We start from the raw sequence: 21,043 nt of genomic DNA on the forward strand, positions 1-21,043 counted from the left end.
TAAAAGTATCTCACACAAGGCGGCGGTGGCCTCTCTCTCCATCCGTTGGTCACTGATCTAGCCGCATCCCGTCCGCCGGCGAAAAGGGAGGATGTCCATCCTTTCTCCGTTCGACGGCGCCAAGGCAGCACGTCCCGATCTGCGGCACTCGTAGTTCTCTATGACCAAGCTTCGACGCGGTAGGGCCTACGCCACCTGCTCGCTGCCGCGGTATGGGCAGATCCCGCCCACCGCCGTTGACCTAGTTACATCCCGACGACCCCCAGGTATCCCCTCCGGCCTTGCTCCACTGTCTGTCTTCACATGTCGCTGCATGTGGAAAATCTTGCATGTGGATCTTCCATGGTTCTTTGCCCAAAACATAGCTCGTCCGGCGTACTTTCCATATTGCAATCGCGTCCTCACACCATTTTGGACAAACACAACCATGTTGTTATCTTCCCTTTGGACAAGGAATATGCTTCTTTTTTGTCATTGTATGTGTCATCAACTGTTATTGGCCAGTAATTGTTTCCTTTCTACCTATTTTTTGCAAACAGGGCTATCCATTTCACCTCGTTGATATTGCGACCTTTTGGTGAACTGCACAAATCACTTTTTTCCTTAAGAGTGTTTTATGCAGTTGTACTAAAATGTCACATAGGCAACGTCTCTACATTTCAGTGCAACTGCACAAAAGGATATTGGTTTTGCTCTATCCTCCTCGTCCAACTCCGAGCCTAATCCTCTCCAACTATTTGCTTAATCTTCTCCAACTAGTTAGTCTTAAGAAAGACTGCAAAGGTGACCAGCTTCTATTTGTGTGTTTATTGTTTCATCAGCAATCCTCTATTATCATAATCAAACTTAATATCTTTGGAACAGGGACGCTCAGCTCTATTTTAGTGGAACTGCTCAAAATGATCGGAATGTTGCATGCTCCAGACAGCTACTTTTTTCCAACATGCCTTGTTGATTTAGACAGAGCTGGGGGACGTTGCTGCCAATCAAAGCATGGATCAATTTTAATTTAACACCTTCTCACAACTTTGTCTTCAGTTGTGATGTAAATATTAGCTCTGATCTGCTAATCATTGAGATGCATTAGCAAGGAAGTTAGTTTTTTATTGTTTCAAAAAGAGCATCGATGGCAAGACACACGAAACAAAAGGTGAAAGCTCAGAGCATTGTACAATTTCATGTCGCTGGAAAATTATTTGCATAGTACATCAATTATATAAAAATGTTGGAAGCTTGATAGCATTGCCAGAAGCCTCTTCAGCATCCGGGTCCATGTGCCATGCACAAAATTATACTCCTACTTTCCTAAATATTTGTCTTTTTACAAATTTCAAATGGGCATATTTTAGAGTGTAGATTCACTCATTTTGCTTCGTATGTAGTCACTCCTTGAAATCTCTAGAAAGATAAATACTTTGGAGTATATTTAAGAACCGAGGGAGTAGTGCACAACCGCATGGGAGACTCAGCCCGGTCATTGCGCTGCATTAATAGTGAGTAATGAGCAGTCAAATCATAAGCCCCACTTTTCCCACTGTAAGTTGCTCGGAAGAAGCAACCATCAATACGCTCTTCTTTGAATCCGCGCATACTAATCCATCCGTCACTATTTATAGAGTGCGCTTCAAAAAAATCTCTAGGACCAAGGCGACTAGCGATCGGCCTGAAAAATAGCATTGGTAGTTATAGCACGACCTCTATTACTAGAGGAAATAATGCGCACACACATGCATGCAGTGCTTCCACCCCGGGTACATACATGCATGCACTTACTCCACTCTGTAGTACATCGAGAGAAAATTATGGAATTGATTGCGGTTACCATGCTCTAATTAATTGAGCATTAAACTAAACACGTCTAAAGTCTCTCTGGTGGTGGAAATGCACCTATATCTATATCTATCTATACCAATATAAAAAGACCCAAATGGGCAGATCCAAACCGTCTCGGCAGTCAAATCATGTTATCTAGCGGTTCAAATCGCTCCAATGTTGAGCACCAAACACGTTTAACGCTCTAATTACCCACCACTGCCATTGGTTATAAACATGTTTTGACTCAACGCTATCCCTTGAAATCTGCCATGTAATTAATATCCTACCATTCCCGTGAAAAAGTAATTGATATCTTATGAAATACCAACGTGCAACAGATATATCTTAGCTAATATAACGTGCAACTAATATCCTACCTAATATAAACGTGCATTGCATGTACGTTATTACTAGTTGATAGAAATGAATCAGAATGAAGCGCGCCCTGTAAACTATGACGGTGGGAGGAGTAGTATGAAGGTGCAAAACCAAGTACACGTATGGCCAGTCGGTCAACGCACCTCCTCTTGGCATATCACTGACATGTGGTACCGGAGTGTGAGCAAACCGATCTCAATTGATGGAAAAATGGCCAACCTACCATTCCTTGAGAGAGATGAGGAGCGAGAACACACAGATGGGCTCGCACAGAGGCCAAGATATATTCAAGCATGGTTGATCGATATCATCATTACATGTTCGATGTTTTTAAATACTATACTATTGGGCTGCCATTTTCCGCTCTTCTCCCTTATGAATGCGTAGTTTATCAGAGATTATAATAAAATAAGAGTACAGACGCTCCACCATGTGGTTCTAGTAGTAGTACTACTCGTACTACTAAACCTTGCGCTTGGCTCTTCGCCTCTTCGTGAAGTCGAACAATGATGGTACTACGCATGTTGGGTACTACAGTGTATGGCTTTGGCAATCTAACACCGAATGAACTGATGCATATCCACTGTCTGGGCGAGGTAGGTTGCATTAGTCAAAAGGCGTAAGCGAGCTTCACCTTGTCCTACAAGCTTCTCCTCATTCTACGAGTTCACAGGACACACCAAAAAGTAGTGCTAGTCCATACTCCCTCCTTTCTGATTAACATGGCTTAATCTATTTTGCGGGTAAATGAGAGAGCTTTATTCATATATAAGCATTCTTAGGACGATCAGCCAAGAGACTAGTCACTAGGAAGCAAGGTACCCCGCAAAAAAAGAAGAAGGAAGCGAGGTGTTTCATCAAGCCAACTCTCAGCCACATTCAAAGTGTAGCAAGCACGGTTTGCACAAAGATGCGCCACAAGGTTTGCTGACCTATTTACATGCTGAATAACAAAAAAAGAGAGGAAATATTACCGAGCGCTCCTATCTGTAACAGGATATGAGCCAGAATTAAGTGAGAATTGTGGCGAGTGTTCCATGCAATCAACTTCCATTATCACATGCGAGAACCCTCGAAGAGAACCAAATGTGTTGAAGATTGGTTTATCACATTTTTAAAATATAATAAGAGTGCAGACGCTCCTCCATCCGGTTCCTAGTAGTATAGTACATACCTCTATAGTAGTAGACTAGTAGTACTAGTACTAGTAAACTTTGCACTTGGTTGTTCGTCTCTTCGGGAAGTCGAACAATAATAGTACTAGTATAGTGTATGCTTCTTGCAATCTAACACCGAATTAACTATTGCACATCCACCGCCTGAGCGAGGGAGAGCTTGCATTAGTCAAAAGTTTCTCCTTGTCCTGTGAGCCACCACGCGCAAGCTTCTCCTGTCCTGCAAGCTTCTCCTCGTTCGGCAAGTTGACGGGACACAACAAAGTAATGCTAGTCCATACTGCCTCCTTTCCGGTTAATATGGCTTAATTTCAAATGAGATAAATATCATGTCTATCACTGTATATTTGTAAAAATACGGTCGGTGGACTTCATAATACGCTCATTGTGCACAATATATACATTTTCTTGTGTTTATACGGTCACTAGCTCACCCTGGCTGAGTATGTGTGTGCATGCACGTGTAGGTTGAGCACTTGAGCGTGACCGTGTGTGTTCCCTCGTGTGCTCGGACAAGCATGCATTAGGGCGTCGCGCGCGTTTTTGCGTCCATGTGTACGTGTGACTATTGCATGCATGCACGAGGTTGTAGTCCCTCACATTAACATGTTCATAAGTCAATGCTTTGTCAAAACGTTGCATGCAAGGTTTAATCATTCGTTGTTCATGCATGCATTCCCAATATTAATACGTTGGTAAAGACAATTTCTTGAGGAAAACGAGCCCATGAATTGAGTACAAAGGGGACCAATAAGCAAGGACGGAGGGAGTACCAATAGTGAACCGGAAGGAGGGAGTAGGTACTAGTAGTACAGTACTATGTAACAACGTGCAGTAACAAAATTCCTCTATGTGCATCATGTCTACGTGTCATGCAAGAAAATAGAGATAAGTACAAGTGAGACTCAGGAACGGTCATACACGTAGGGGAGTACGTGTAGGGGCCACTAAGGAGCAGTCAAATCACACAGTAAGTTAGTCGGAAGAAGCAACCATCATTTCACTCTTCAATGACACGTACGCAATATAAAATGGTTGATATGGAGAGAAAAAGAAAACCACTAGATATACACTAGCAGGAGCCTAAGTTACAAGAATGCTTGCTTGGGTTGCTCTCTTCACAAGCATAGAACGATGGTGGCCACACTGCTGGTCACATATCCGGCCTGATCCCGCCACTGGGGGAAGGGAACAATGTTCTACGTAGACGCGGTCGACGTCGGCGAGGGACAAAACCCACAGTCGGTGCGTCCCAATCAGGGGTCCCCGCGGGATGGGCTGATGCCGCGTCCCAACCGCCCTTCAAGCTACAACCCGACGTCCCAGGTAGTACATCTTCCTTTCGGAGCCGGCTTGCTCCACTGCCGCAGCTCCCCACGTAGCTCCGTCTCCATATCGATCTTTCTCTACTTCTAATGGCTTCTATTTGTGATGAGTTTATGTCTCATGAACTAGTGCCAGTACTATTATTCTAATCACACTTCTTCAATATCTTTGCCATCAGGGATGCTCAACTGAGTTTTAGTGGAACTGCACAAAAGCATCGTATGATCCGAGGGTGCCAGTCATCTTTCCTTCGACAGGTTCTACCTAGCCAGGAAATGAAATCATGTTTAGGGTTTAGGGTTTAAGTCGTAGTGACCCCATCAGTAGTTTTTCTTTTGTACACACTCCCACAAATTTTGTCTTTAGTTGTGAAGTAAATATTGGCTATGATCTGTGAATCATTGAGATGCATCAGCATGCGTGTTAGTTTTCCTTTGTATTTGATGAAATGTTGTAACGGGGCAACCTTGGAGCAGGAATGAAAATGGAGTGTAAATTTTCCGTATTTCCGGAGAAAAAATGGAAACGGAGAGAAACCAATGTTTCGTTTCATTGGATCGCGCCATCGAGCAAAACAACATTTAAATCACGTCTGTCGCGTTCGTGTCTCACCCTCCTCCATGGCTCCACCCCACATGGTCGCTCGGCTTGCCACTCACCACAAACCGAGTATACGATAACTTTCCCGCCTACTTGTCGATGGATCGTGCCATGGAGTACTAGCACTACTGGAAGAGATTAACGAGTTGGGGGAGGACAGCTAGTTGTAGCACGGACTCCCAAGAACTTTTTACATGCATGTTGTGGCCGGCTATTGCGACCTTTGAACGCAGAGCAGTCGCGTGCACCGGGAAGCGACGCGGGCGACGCTCTCTCGGCCGGCGCACCACTTCAATGCTGGCGCCAGTGAGAGGTCGCGTCTGCTCTGGCCGGGCATGAAATGCAGCACTAACTGTTTTAGCCGGGAATAGCTGAATGCGGCACTGACCGTTTCGGCAGGAAGCACACGCGGGTGATGAAGAGGGTTCGGGTTGGTCAGGAGCGGGCGTGGCAGCGGTCCGGACGCCCGCAAACAAGAGATGTTGTGCCTTAATATTGATGCATATATAATTAACAACGTAAATAATGTGCTAGTTGGACAAATATGATTGGAGATGGAGATGGAGATGGAGATGGAATTTTACGTAAACATGGATATGCATGTCTATGTCTATGTGTGTGTGCGTGGCGACTCTCGTGACCTGGAAGCGGGGGCATGTTTTTTTGATCGACTTTTCTTTCTTGGTGCATTAAAAAATTGTCCGCCACTTTTTGTTACTTTTTTCCGAGAATGCACGTATTCTATTTCAAACCACTGCTATGGAGAGACTTTTTACTCCATTGTATATATAGCCTCTTGTTTGATAGGGTTTCTCACGTCTCGCTCTCTCACCCTCTCCATATCAAAACAAGATGACAGTGTCCACTCTATCTATCTCCTCACCGGTGGTCACAGATCCGGCCGAGTCTCGTCCGCTGCAGGAGGTGAGGAGGTGCAGCATTGACGTTGTCGCCATCGGCGATGGAGGAAGCTGATATGCACCATCCTCTCGGAGCCGGCGCTGGCGCAGACGAAGGTCCTCCGTGCCCTTGTTCGCTACCATCGTGTGGGCAGATCCTGCTCGCCTACATAAGCGACATCTCGCCCACCTAAGGTATAACTTCTTGTACTGGTCCAGCTCCCCAGGTCGCTGCATGCGGGTTTTCTTCTATGCGACTACTCCCCAGCTCCCCATGTATAGTAGCTAGGGTTCGTCAGTTGGTCCAACATCACCTGCTATTATAGAGGAAATGCCACTCGAAAAGTTGTCCTGATTTATGCCTCGGTGGAGGTATACATGTTGTTTCGACAAAAATTACATGGTGGTTGTGTGGTCATTGTCCATATGCTCCTATTGCTGCTGCGAATCTAATACTATCACTGGTTAAATGAAGAAATGCTATTTTTCTCAGGTATCCTGAGCATCTCCAATAGCTTGTCTATATGGATATCTATACTCGTTTTCCACGACGTGGGCCCAAAACAGGCGTCCAACAGCTTATCTATATGGTCGTCCAAATATACACATCCTCTAAATCGACCTCGACAATGTCCATGCCTGGACAATGTGAAGGCGTCGTCTAAACTTGGCTGCAATCATGATTTCTTCGTCTCCCCAGTGATGGCCCACCTGTACTTGTCCCTGTATATAGACGTTCTGATGCAAAACTGGACGTGTATATGAGGGAATCTTTTTAGACCATTGTCTATATGAATATATAGACATCCAAATATGCACATGCTATTGGAGATGCTCTTAGTTCCCATCAAGATAATCACGATGCTTCTGTTTGTTGGTGTACTTTTCATTAATTATTATTGACAACTGAGATGTCGTTGTTAATCTTGTACCACTGCCAAAACAAAGTAACAACACTATATCCCTTTTTTATATTTTTATAAAAAACAATGCGTATCTCCATACATGGGCATGTCTTCCTCAATTTTAGTGGAACTGCACAAAATTGGATGGCCATTGTTGTTCCGCCTCACTGTCCTCTGCCACGTGGTTCTTCCTTCCTCGAGCTTGATTAATGAGAAGAAACAGACAACAGTGAGGATTTGTCGAACTTCATAGGTGCCTCACCCAAACTTGATGCCAAATGGATGATGCATCACCATGATGACCTATCGATGCTCATGGTTGCGCCTCATGGTTGCGTCGGCTAGTGAAGCTAATTGATTTTCCATGAAAAACAAGTTTTCTTCCATCAGTACTCTTTGCTTGTTACCCACAAAGATGGTATCCTTCATCAGTTCACCTTGGTTGCGTTGGAGACGCGGTCATCTTTCACGTTGGTGCAATTTTATCGCACAATTGGCTATGAACCAAATGTTTCCTCGAAGAAGGATCGACGTTGGTACTGAGAGCATAAGTTCTGTATTGATTTCTAAGCCTTGTCACAACTTTGACTTCAGCTCCCCTGTAATTTTATTTGTCCAGCTATTAACTTTGATAAAAAAATGGTGTGGACTAAAAACCCGGATGGAGATAGTATCCCTCCATTTTTATCTACTCTGCTTATTAGATTTAACTGAAGTCATACTTTGTAAAGTTTGACCAAGTTTAGGCCGAACACAACAAACCATAATTATTGAGAGAGGGCAAACTGTACATACTCTCAAACCTTTCTGATAATTGAAATTAAAATTCTTTATTTGTACACACTCTCACATGTTTCCAATAATTTGGCGCATGTGTGGTTGTTCACTTAAGGGAGGGTAGTGTACCGCACGTGAAGGGCAGGAAGTGCGAACAGGATGCGTGGATCGTTAGTTCATCGGAAGTAGTAGTTTTCTTCACTGGTACGTTAAATAAAGAGTTTCGTTTTGTACTTACACAATTTAAAACGATTGTAATGGAGAGGATAAGAAAACCACTCCGCTATATATTAGTAGTATACATGGGTACTATATGGACGCAGCTTCATTGACTTAGTGCACCTGCCTTTGGGTGTATGACAGGTGGGCCCAAAATGTGGCTGGCCCACCTGTCACACAGCCAAAGGCAGGTGCAGTTAAGGCACCAGAGCTCAGTCCGTAATACATTATATATGTAGTACACTATATAAGCTGGAGCCTCAGCTTGTTCAGTAGGGTTTGCACTCTCCACACTCTCGCCGCACTACATATATATATACATGCTGGAGGCTTAGCGTTCCTTTGCTAGGGTTTGCTATATTCACAGTCTCTCACCCTCTTCGCCAGATCTAAACAAGACTGCATTGTGGCCTCTGTCTCTCTCTCCCCCCTCACAGCTGGTGAAGGAGGCGTCCGGATCCTGTGGCACCTGGAAGGGGAGGAGGTGTAGCGTTCACTCTATCGCCTTCGGTGAGGGAGGCAATCCATTACCGGCTGCGCTGTTCTCTTTCACCCAGGGCCTGTGCGGGAGGGCCACCGACCCCTTCTTCCTTGCTGCCTTACGTAGTGTGGGCAGATCCGGCCTCCTGCCGCATGCCTTGCCACATCTCGACGACCCTAAGGTACAAGTTTCTTTGAAACCATCATTGCTATAGCTGCATGCAGATCTTTTTCAATTCTATAGTCGAATCTAGGTCTTGGTTCGAAGAGGAAAGAAGGGTGCGGTGGGGTGGATCATGAATCTAGGACGTGGTTCAATGAGGAAAGGAGGGAGGGAAACTAGTATAGACTGGCTATCCAGCCGCTTTGTTGGTCGAAAAGGGAAAAAGGGGGTAACACAGTACGCACATCTATAAGGAAACGATCTCTTTGTTGAAAAGGGAAAGAAACTAGGGGGTCGGGTAGTTTGTGCAAGACTAGATTTGCTGCCCTCACATAGGAAAAGGTTCAAAGAGAACAAATATGGGACCAACGCGGATATGCTGCTTGGCTACATACTCTGCATCACCTATTTATAAGTGTGGACGCACATGGTGCTGGCATGTCCCATGTCCCATACAACTATTTTGCTGTTGTTAATCTAAGAATGCTATTGGAGAATTGAAGCAATGCCACTATTAAAAGTAAATTACATTCTTAACGAATGTTGTTTTAAGAGAATGTCTCTATTAATATGAATCAATGCAACCATTTTAGAAATGCTACTATCCTACTTTGTTTTCCATCAAGATAAGTTAGATGCTTCTTTTTGTTGCCGTTTGTTTCATCCTTCTTTATTGGCCAATAATTGTTTCCTTTTTTGCCTCTGTTAAAACAGGGATATCTATTCAACTTGTTGCTATAGCAAACTTAAACATCACACCGGCAACTTTGCTTGATTTCAGTGCAACTGCACAAAACGAGATTGGATTTCGTATTCGTGTTGGCAGATTCATAGGTGATCTTGTGTGCGTCATGACAAGTTGGTACTTGCCTTCATCCACATGATCGTGCAGTGTGTTTTGAGATGTTGTGCTACTTGCATTGGTACTATTTTAAATAAATGTTGAATTGAAGCTATTTTATTGCTCTCTTTTCCCATTAAGTAGTGAACAAAAATGGTACTAACCCAGACATGACGCTTGTTGATTTGTTACAACAAACTCTGCATCACCCCCTTTATAAGTAGATGCAAGCACATGGTGTTGTTGCACGCACTCTCCCCTGGAACTATTTATCTTTTTGTTAATCTAATGTCGCTGGTAAAATTAAGCAATGCCACTCTCAGAATTAACTACTGAATCTTAGTTCAAAACTGCAACACTTGTTAGAGATTGGCGGGATTACCATTTTTGTGGCTGCATGTTTCATCCTCCTTTATTAGCCAGTAATTGATTCCTTTTTGCCTTTGTTAAAACAGGGATATCTATTCAACTTGTTGCTATTGCGATATTTTGCTTCTCTACGCGAAACTCTTTTGTTTTAAGAGTGTTTTGTGCAGTTCAAATTGAATGTCACACCGGCTACTTTGCTTAATTTTGGTGGAACTGCACAAAAGGAGACCATGTATTTTCATATATGTGTTGGGATTTCTTTCAAGTCCTCCTCACGAGTTGTTTCAAATCTTGTTCAAGAAAGGTCAATACTAACTTTCATCCACATGATGTTGTAGTGTGCTTTGAGATGTTGTGCTACTTGTTTTGGTATTGTTTTGGATAAATGTTGAATTGAAGCTATTGAACTGCTATCTTTTACCATTAAGTGGGCAAAAAAATTTCCAACCCTGACATGATGCTTGTCGCTTTGTTACAACAAACTTTGCATCACCCCCTTTATAAGTAGACGGAAGCACATGGTGTTGTTGCACCCACTCTCCCGTGGAACTATTTATGCTTTTTCTTAATCTAATGCTGCTGGTAAAATTAAGCAATGCCACCCTCATAATTAACTACTGAACTATTTTAAGAGAATTTCTCTGTTAATATGAATCAATGCAACCATTTTAGAAATGCTACTGTCATATTATTTGTTTTCCATCAAGATAAGGTAGATGCTTCTTTTTGTGGACGCATGTTTCATCCTCCTTTATTGACCAGTAAATGTTTCCTTTTTTGCCTCTGTTAAAACAGGGATATCTATTCAACTTGTTGCTATAGCAAACTTAAATGTCACATTGGCAAGTTTGCTTGATTTCAGTGCAACAACACAAAATGAGTTTGCATTTCCTATTCATGTTGGTAGATTCGTATTTTTATCTTGGTCGTCTCATGAAAGGTCCGTACAAGCCTTCATCTACATGATTGTGCAGTGTGCTTTGAGATGCTGTGCTACTTGTATTGGTAGTGTTTTTCCCATTAAGTAGTGAACAAAAATGGGACCAACCCAGACATGATGCTTGTTGCTTTGTTCCAACAAACTCTGCATCACCCCCTTTATAAGTAGATGGAATCACATGTTCTTGTTGCGCCCACTCTCCCTTGGAACTGTTTATGCTTTTTGTTAAACTAATGCCGCTGGTAAAATTAAGCAATGCCACCCTCAGAATTAACTACTGAATCTTAGTTCAAAACTTCAACACTTGTTAGGGATTGGCGGGATTACCATTTTTGTGGCCACATGTTTCATCCCCCTTTATTGGCCAGTAATTGATTCCTTTTTGCCTCTGTTAAAACAGGGATATCTATTCAACTTGTTGCTATTGCGACATTTTGCTTCGCTTAATTTTGGTGGAACTGCACAAAATGAGACCGGATTTCCATATATGTGTTGAGATCTCTTTTAGGTCTTCCTCACGAGTTGTTTCAAATCTTGGTCTTGAAAGGTCAGTACCGACATTCCTAAGAGTTAAGTACTGAATCTTAGTTCAAAACTGCAACACTTGTTAGGGATCGGCGGGAGTACCATTTCTGTTAGGGATCGTCCGGAGTACATGTTTAAGAAATGTATTGTTCAGATAATGTCTCTGTTATTATATATCAGGTACAGTGTTTTACAAATGGTACTATCCTGCTTTGCATTTCTTTCTACATGTTTAACTAAGGTATTGTTAAGATAATGTCCCTGTTAAAATGAATCAGTCGCATTGTTTTAGGAATGGTACTTTTCTGCTTTTTGTTCTTTATACATGTTGAAACAAGGCATTGTTAAGATAATGTCTCAGTTAATATGAATGAATCACACCGATTGAGAATTGCTACTCTCCTGCTTTGTTTCCCATTAAGATAAGGTAGATCAGTAGATGTTTTTCTTCTAGGAGTACAAGTCATCAACTGTTATTTCTCAGTAATTGTTTCCCTTATACCTATTGTTGCTTACATGGATATCAAAATTAAAGCTCAGTTTTATTCTGACTTTGATTTTAGTTGAACTGCACAAAAGGAGCCAATGTGTCTAAGGCAAACTACACCATTAGTGGGTCCAGTTGGTCTTACCACTTTGCAGAAAGAAGCAGTCATTGTTTGCGCTACATTACACAAGGAATGATCGAGAAGCTTTACAGAGTATTAGTAGACGCTGGTGATATGACTAGTCTGTAGAGAGCATAGGAAACTCTACAACACGTGGAGTGCACTGAGCAAAAAGTGCCCAAACAAGTACAAGAAGCCAGGACAGGACTCCAAATCTGTCATTGTCATTCTAAGCAGCAATGATGGGGCGTCTGGGTATGGTAATCTGTTTACCGTACTTTCAGTTTGTTAGTCCACCCATTGGTGGGTTGACACCGGGGCCAATATTCATGTGTGTGCTAATGTCTCTTTGTTTTCTGGCAGCATATAAATACGAAATCCATAGGGATGTTCAACTTGATTTTAGTGGAACTGCACAAAATGTTCACATGGTTCATGTCCTCCATAATACTTCATCATGCACAATACATCAAATGGTTCTCTAATCATTCGTCGTCACCTTGAGCCACCGTACTATCAGATGATAAACTGATGAGAAACCCTGCCCGTTCCACAATCATAGTCATTACATATTTGGAATGGGAAAAGCTTGTCAAAGTTTAATCATTGATGTTAGCAAGAAGACATTAGTTTAATATATTGGAATTGGAAAACCTTGTCATTTTTTTCTCATTGATGTTAGCCAGAAGACATGCATTTGATATTTTTGACTCGGACGCCCTTTGCTATGAGCAACGTCGATCGTTTTTTCCTATTCCTGTCTTCAGTTCAGAAGTAAATATTTACTCTGCTGAGATGCATAGTCACATGAATCTTGACTTATGTAAGGTATTTTAAGAGTTTGTTCTAAATGTTATCTATGTCATGCCAGGCCTTGTGAGTTTGATTGCAAAGTTGAGCTTGGAATGTTGTGGCATGTGGCATCATGAGCTGTTCACCGTGCCTCCTGATAATAATGCTTCATATTATTTTGCATGTTGATCTAATGCACGTGATTTGCATGTTAAGAAGATCATCCTCTTATGTTGTTTCTGTGCTTAAGAAGTTCAGTATCTTATGTTTCATCCATAGCCTATACGACAACTCGGGTAGGTTAGAGGTGAAACCATTTGATCTTCCGACCAACTCATCATCTTAGGCCATGATTGGATCGTTGTTTTCCAACCAAAACCTCTTGTAAAACTAACGCTTGTAAATAAAAGAAAATGTTCTTGGGCGAAGCGCTTGGTTGGTCGATTTCGACTAGTAAAATATACACTGGTCTCTCAGATTACACGCGTAACCCGCCGGTTTTACTTACGGACCTCGGGCCCTTGGTTTCATTACGCATGTATTTTACGCGTTGTTTCCGATGATGAGTAAATTACACTTGTATCTTAATACATGTGTGAAATAAACCAGAGCTCCCAAGCGCGGCCTTACCATTTCATGCCGTCTCAGTCTCTCGAAGGTGCTCATAGGTGTCTGATGATCCTGGCTTCCTGAATGAGCAGCGGACGTTGTATCAGACCATCTGTAGGGCCCGCGAGGCCCTCTCCGTCGTCCTTTGAGTTGTTTCGCTCGCTGTGGCACCGAGCATTGTCAACATGGTCAACGAACATGATGATTCAGGAGATGATTTCATTTTGACTAGATGACAGTAGGGACCCACTAGGGCCATAGCCATACGTACGCAAGTGCCTCCTTATTATGTACAACTATATTTTTTGCTTCCTCCTGGTTTCCTAACATCACGGTCCCACACCATTGTCAACCTATGTAGTCAATAAACGAGAGAATTGCACAAGGAGCGGCCGACAGCTGGGACCAAGCAAGTCGAGCAGTATTTGTGTTTTTGAGGTCTGAGCACTTTGGAGTTTTTCTTGAGCAATGTTTTCGTTGTTGTTCAGAGGAGAGCAGGGTATTAACTGGGCAGGCTGTGGCCTGTCTAGCCCAGGCCAGATATCCAGCCCAGATATTAATTTTTTTTCATGTTGAAAATGGCTAGCCCAGCTATACTTTTTTTAGGAATACCCACGCAAGGTCAACTTGTTATTCTCCGCCCCGCTGGGCTCCAATCTTTCCTAGGAGGGATGCATTAGGCTTAACAGGAAAATGGGCTTTAATAAATATTAAATGGGATGTAATTATAAAAATTGGTCAATATCTATAAAAAATGCACCAAACATGTAATTAGTTTATAAAATATTATTTTTGGATTTTGAAAATTTTAATTTCATTAATTGTTGCGCGCGTAATGTTTCATTGGATTTTTACGTAATACAAATTTATATTGAAGTTTTATTTAATGTGCCTAGAAATTTCATGATAAAAATATTTTGGATCCCATCGATATGTGGGAAATTTTTTTGAATTCTGTTTTGAACGGTTGGTTGAAATTATTAATCATTGTCCTTGCTAGAAAATGGGTTGTACTTCAAATTGTAAATGGGATGTAGTAAATTCCATTAGAATTCAAAAATGGGTTGTACATTCTTACAGATCGCAAATGGGCTATAAGTTCTCTACCACACACTTGTGGGCCTACTAAGTTGACGCGTCCCCTAAGAAAAGTAAGTTGATGCATATGCAAGGCTTTGTTAACTTATAGTCAACACACGGTTCTACCAGCAGTGGCCGTTGTATGTCCATCCAAAGGATGTCATGCTTCTACTTCAATGTCGGATATTTTAGCTTCAGCCGCCCAAAAAATGATTCCTCCCCCTGACATCTGGGCGCACCATTTCGAAGGATGACCTTTGGGCCTACTAAGTTGACGCGTACCAAGGGTTTTGTCAACTTATTCATTATAAACGATTCTAGCTGAAGTGGCCGTATGATGTCCATCCAACAGCCATCGTGCTTCTTCAACCTCTGGTCTTCTTGCTCCAGACGCCCAAAGCAGCACTGGTCATGCCGCCTGCTCCTGCCTCCCGTGGCCAGCTATGCTGCCGCAGAGGCCTCACCGCCCCCTACTACTCCACTGTTGGCCAGGCCATCCCTATACTCACCCACACCCCCTGTTATTCTGCGGCGACGGCAACCTCACACAGCAGCCTCACCATTGAACCCTCGTATTCCTCTCCGCGTGGGCATCCACTGTCACGTCTTACCCGGCTCCGCATCGTCCCCTTCCTAGGCCTCGCCGTCGTCCACCGCCCTAGTGCTCTCGGCATGGCGTGGTCAACATGGTCAACGAACGACATCCATCGGATGTGGACTGTACGTGGAAAGGCTGACAGCTGGGTCCACAGCCGCACACAAGGAAATGCCTCCTTATTACACGCAAAATAATGATTCCTCCACCTGACATCTGGGACCCACCAGAAGGGCCTCTGTATTTCGCGAAAAAACATTCCCCCCGCTGACAGGTCGGACCCACTAGCTATATCTTCACACACAAGGAAGTGCCTCCTTATTACGCACAAAAAAATGAATACTCCCCCTTCTAGCTGGGACCCAGCATAGTGGGAGGCTGACTTGTGGCCCTACTAAGTTGACGACGATGAAGGGCTTTGTCAACTTAGTCAATATGAACGATTCTAGCTCTAGTGACCGTACGATGTCCATCCAACAGCCGTAGTGCTTCTTCAACCTCGGGTCTTCTTGCTCCAGCCGCCCAAAGCAGCATCGGTCGTGCCGCCTGCTCCTGCCTCCCATGGCCGGCTGTGCTGCCGCGGAGGCCTCACCACCCCCTACTACTCCCACCGCTGGCCAGGGCATGCGGCGACGACAGCTTCACACTGCAGCCGAACCAGTGAACCCTCGTACTCCTCTCCGCGTGGGCATCCATTGTCGCGTATTCCCCAGCTCCGCGTCGTCCCCTTCCTAGGCCTCGCCGTCGTCCACCGCCTTGGTCCTCTCGGCGCGGCGTGGTCAATGTGGTCAACGAACAACTTTCATCGGAAGAGTACTGTACGCGGAGAGGCTGACAGTTGGGCCCACGGCCACAGCAAGGAAGTGCCTCCTTATTACGTGCAAAATAATTATTCCTCCACCTAACAGCAGGAACCCACAGACGGGCCACCATATTTCACGAAAAAAATGTTTCCCCCTAACTGCTGGGACCCACCAGCTACATCTTCGCATGCAAGGAAGTGCGTCCATATTACAGGCAAAAAAATGATTCACCCTGCTGACTGCTGGGACCCACCAGCTACATCTTCGCACGCAAGGAAGTGCTTGACAGTCGGGAACCACCTAGTCGAAGCGTACGTAGCGTTGTCATTCTGGTCGCGAACGTGTACGTACATATGATCGGTCTGTCTGCAGGCTGCAGCAATGAACCGTGGCCATGTAAGGAAGGGAACGTGTCGTAGTAGAGGCACGCACGTAGCACGTACACGTACGTACAATGGCCTGATACGTCTCCAACGTATCTATAATTTCTGATTGTTCGATGCTATTATATTATCAACCTTGGATGTTTTATATGCATTTATATGCTATTTTATATGATTTTGGGGACTAACCTATTAACCTAGAGCCCTGTGTCAGTTTCTGTTCTTTCCTTGTTTTTGTGTAATGCAGAAAAGGAAAACCGAACGGAGTCCCATTGACCTGAAAATTCACGGAGATTATTTTTGGACCAAAAGAAGCCCACGGAGTATCGGAGATGGGCGAGAAGAGTCCCGAGGAACCCATGAGGATGGGGGCGCCCCCTACCTCGTGGCCGCCTCGGGGACCCCCCTGACTTGTTCCCGACTCCAACACCTCTTATATATACCCAAACTTCTAGAAAGAAACCTAGATTGGGAGTTCCGTCGCCGCAAGCCTCTATAGCCACCAAAAACCAATCGGGACCCTGTTCCGGCACCCTGCCAAATGGGGTAATCCCTCTCCGGTGGCCATCTTCATCATCCCGGTGCTCTCCATGACGAGGAGGGAGTAGTTCACCCTCGGGGCTGAGGGTATGTACCAGTAGCTATGTGTTTGATCTCTCTCTCTCTCTCTCTCTCGTGTTCTTGATTCAGCACGATATTGATGTATCGTGAGCTTTGCTATTATAGTTGGATCTTATGATGTTTCGCCCCCTCTACTCTCTTGTGATGGATTGAGTTTTCCCTTTGAAGTTATCTTATCGGATTGAGTCTTTAAGGATTTGAGAACACTTGATGTATGCATTTCATGTGCTTATCTGTGGTGACAATAGGATATCACGTGATCCACTTGATGTATGTTTTGGTGATCAACTTGTGAGTTCCGTGACCTCGTGAACTTATGCATAGGGTTGGCACACGTTTTCATCTTGACTCTCTGGTAGAAACTTTGGGGTACTCTTTGAAGTCCTTTGTGTTGGTTGAATAGATGAATCTGAGATTGTGTGATGCATATCGTATAATCATACCCACGGATACTTGAGGTGACATTGGAGTATCTAGGTTACATTAGGGTTTGGTTGATTTGTGTCTTAAGGTGTTATTCTAGTACAAACTCTAGGATAGATTGAACGGAAAGAATAGCTTCGTGTTATTTTACTACGGACTCTTGAATAGATCGATCGGAAAGGATAAATTTGAGGTGGTTTCGTACCCTACAATAATCTATTCATTTGTTCTCCGCTATTAGTGACTTTTGAGTGACTCTTTGTTTCATGTTGAGGGATAGTTATATGATCCAATTGTGTTATTATTGTTGAAATAACTTGCACTAGTGAAAGTATGAACCTTAGGCCTTGTTTCAATGCTTTGCAATACCGTTTTCGCTCACTTTTATCATTAGATACCTTACTGTTTTTATATTTTCAGATTACAAAAACCTTTTATCCACTATCCATATTGCACTTGTATCACCATCTCTTCGCCGAACTAGTGCACCTATACAATTTACCATTGTATTGGGTGTGTTGGGGACACAAGAGACTATTTGTTATTTGGTTGCAGGGTTGTTTGAGAGAGACCATCTTCATCCTACGTCTCCCACAGATTGATAAACCTTAGCTCATCCACTTGAGGGAGATTTGTTAGTGTCCTACAAACCTCCGCACTTGGAGGCCCAACAACATCTCCAAGAAGAAGGTTGTGTAGTAGACATCAAGCTCTTTTCTGGCGCCATTGCCGGGGAGGTTAGCGCTTGAAGGTATATCATTAGATCTTGCAATTGAATCTTTTAGTTTCTTGTTTTATCACTAGTTTAGTCTATAAGAGAAAACTACAAAAAAAATGGAATTAAGGTTGCCTCATATGCTTCATCTTTTTTATGTCTTTCGTGAAAATAAGGATTCCAATAATTGTGCCAAAGTGTTAGAAGAAGAATGTATTAAAATGTTTGGCAGTAAATCTTTGGATGATGAGCATCATTGCAATGTTGTTAGTATGAATTCTTTGAATACCCATGATACTAATGATATGCAAAGACACAAGCTTGGGGATGCTATGTTTGATGAAGATGATATTTTTTGTCCCCCAAGTTTTGATGAGAATATTTATTATGATGATAGCATGCCTCCTATTTATGATGATTATATTGATGAAAGTGGGTTTGGAAGAGTATCAACTTTAGGAAGTAATGATCCCACTATTTTGGAGGGTGTTGAATCTTATTGTGATAATTATGAAAGTGGATTTGGAGAGGTCATGTCTTTATTTAGTGATGAATCCACTATTTCGGAAGAGGTTACAATTGATTATGAGAACAAAGTTGCTATCTATGATGATTATTGTGATGACATGTATGCTATAAAGAACAATGATAACCATGATATTTGTCATCATGATTTTAATTTTCAATCGGATGCCTCACATGATAGTTATTTTGTTGAGTTTGCTCCCACTATTTTTCATGAGAATAATTTTGCTTATGTGGAGAGTAATAAAATTTCTACGGCTTGTACATCATGAAAATAATGCTTTATGTGATAGTTATATTTTAAAATTCATTCATGATGCTACTGAAAATTATTATGGGGGAGGAATATATGCTTGTAGGAGTTGCAATAATATCAAGTTTCCTCTCTATGTGTTGAAAATCTTGAAGTTATCCTTATTTTACCTTCCTATGCAAGTTGACTATTGTTCCCATAAGTTGTTTGCTCACAAAATCCCTATGCATAGGAAGTGGGTTAGGCTTAAATGTGCTACGTATATTCTTCATGATGTTCTCTTTATGTTTCAATTCTTATATTTTATGTGAGAGTCATTGAAATCACCATGCCTAGCTAGGGGCGTTAAACGATAGCGCTTGTTGGGAGGCAATCCAATTTTATTTTTGTTCTTTGCTTTTTGATCCTTTTTAGTAATAAATAATTCATCTAGCCTCTGTTTAGATGTGGTTTTGTGTTTTAATTAGTGTTTGTGCCAAGTAGAACCTTTGGGAAGACTTGGGTGAAGTCTTTGCAATCTTGCAGTAAAAAACAGAAACTTTTGCGCTCACGAGATTAGCTGCCACTTTTTATTGGAGAGTGTGTTTAGGTTATTTATTTCATAATTTTTGGAGTGACAGAAGTATTCGAATGATACACTACAGACTGTTCTGTTTTGACAGATTGTGTTGTCATTGTGTTGTTTGCTTATTTTGATGAATCTATGAGTAGTATCGGAGGGTATGAACCATAGATGAGTTGGAATACAGTAGATATTACACCAACATGAATTTATAATGAGTTCACAATAGTACATAAGTGGTGATTTATTTTCTTATACTAACGGAGCTTACGAGTTTTCTGTTAAGTTTTGTGTTGTGAAGTTTTCAAGTTTTGGGTAAAGATTCGATGGACTACGGAATAAGGAGTGGCAAGAGCCTGAACTTTGGGATGCCCAAGGCACCCCAAGGTAATATTCAAGGACCACCAAGAGCCTAATCTTGGGGATGCCCCATATGGCATCCCCTCTTTCGTCTTCGTTCATCGGTAACTTTACTTGGAGCTATATTTTTATTCACCACATGATATATGTTATGCTTGGAGCATCATTTTTTTTGTTTTGCTTGCTGTTTGAATAAAATACCAAGATCTGAAATTCCTAAATGTTAGAGAGTCTTCACATAGTTACATAATTATTCGACTACTCATTGATCTTCACTTATATCTTTTGGAGTGGTTTGTCATTTGCCCTTGTGCTTCACTTATATCCTTTTAGAGCACGGCGGTGGTTTTATTTTGCAGAAATAGATGAACTATCATTCTTAACTTATATTATTTTTAGAGTCTTTAGAACAGCATGGTAATTTTCTTGGGTTATAAAATTAGTCCTACAATGATGGGCATCCAAGAGGGATATAATAAAAACTTTCATATAGACTGCATTGAATACTATGAGAAGTTTGATACCTGATGATTGTTTTTAGATATGAAGATGGTGATATTAGAGTCATGCTAGTTAAGTAGTTGTGAATTTGAGAGATACTTATGTTAAAGTTTGTGATTCTCGTAGCATGCACGTATGGTGAACCGTTATGTGGTGAAGTCGGAGCATGATTTATCTATTGATTGTCTTCCTTATGAGTGGCGGTCGGGGACGAGCGATGGTCTTTTCCTACCAATCTATCACCCTAGGAACATGCGCGTATTACTTCGTTTCGATAACTAATAGATTTTTGCAATAAGTATGTGAGTTCTTTATGACTAATGTTAAGTCCATGGATTATACACACTCTCACCCTTCCATCATTGCTAGCCTCTTCGGTACCATGCATTGCCCTTTCTCACCTTGAGAGTCGATGCAAACTTCGCCAGTGCATCCAAACCCCGTGATATGATACGCTCTATCACACATAAGCCTCCTTATATCTTCCTCAAAACAGCCACCATACCTACCTATTATGGCATTTCCATAGCCATTCCGAGATATATTGCCATCCAACTTTCCACCGTCTTGTTTATTATGACATGCTTCATCATTGTCATATTGCTTTGCATGATCATGTAGTTGACATCGTATTCGTGGCAAAGCCACCATTCATAATATTGTCATACATGTCACCCTTGATTCATTGCACATCCCGGTACACCGCCGGAGGCATTCATATAGAGTCATATTTTGTTCTAAGTATCGAGTCGTAACCCTTGAGTTGTAAATAAATAGAAGTGTGATGATCATCATTATTAG

Source organism: Triticum urartu, chromosome 3 (assembly GCF_003073215.2).
Source record: "Triticum urartu cultivar G1812 chromosome 3, Tu2.1, whole genome shotgun sequence".
Taxonomy (NCBI): Eukaryota; Viridiplantae; Streptophyta; class Magnoliopsida; order Poales; family Poaceae; genus Triticum; species Triticum urartu.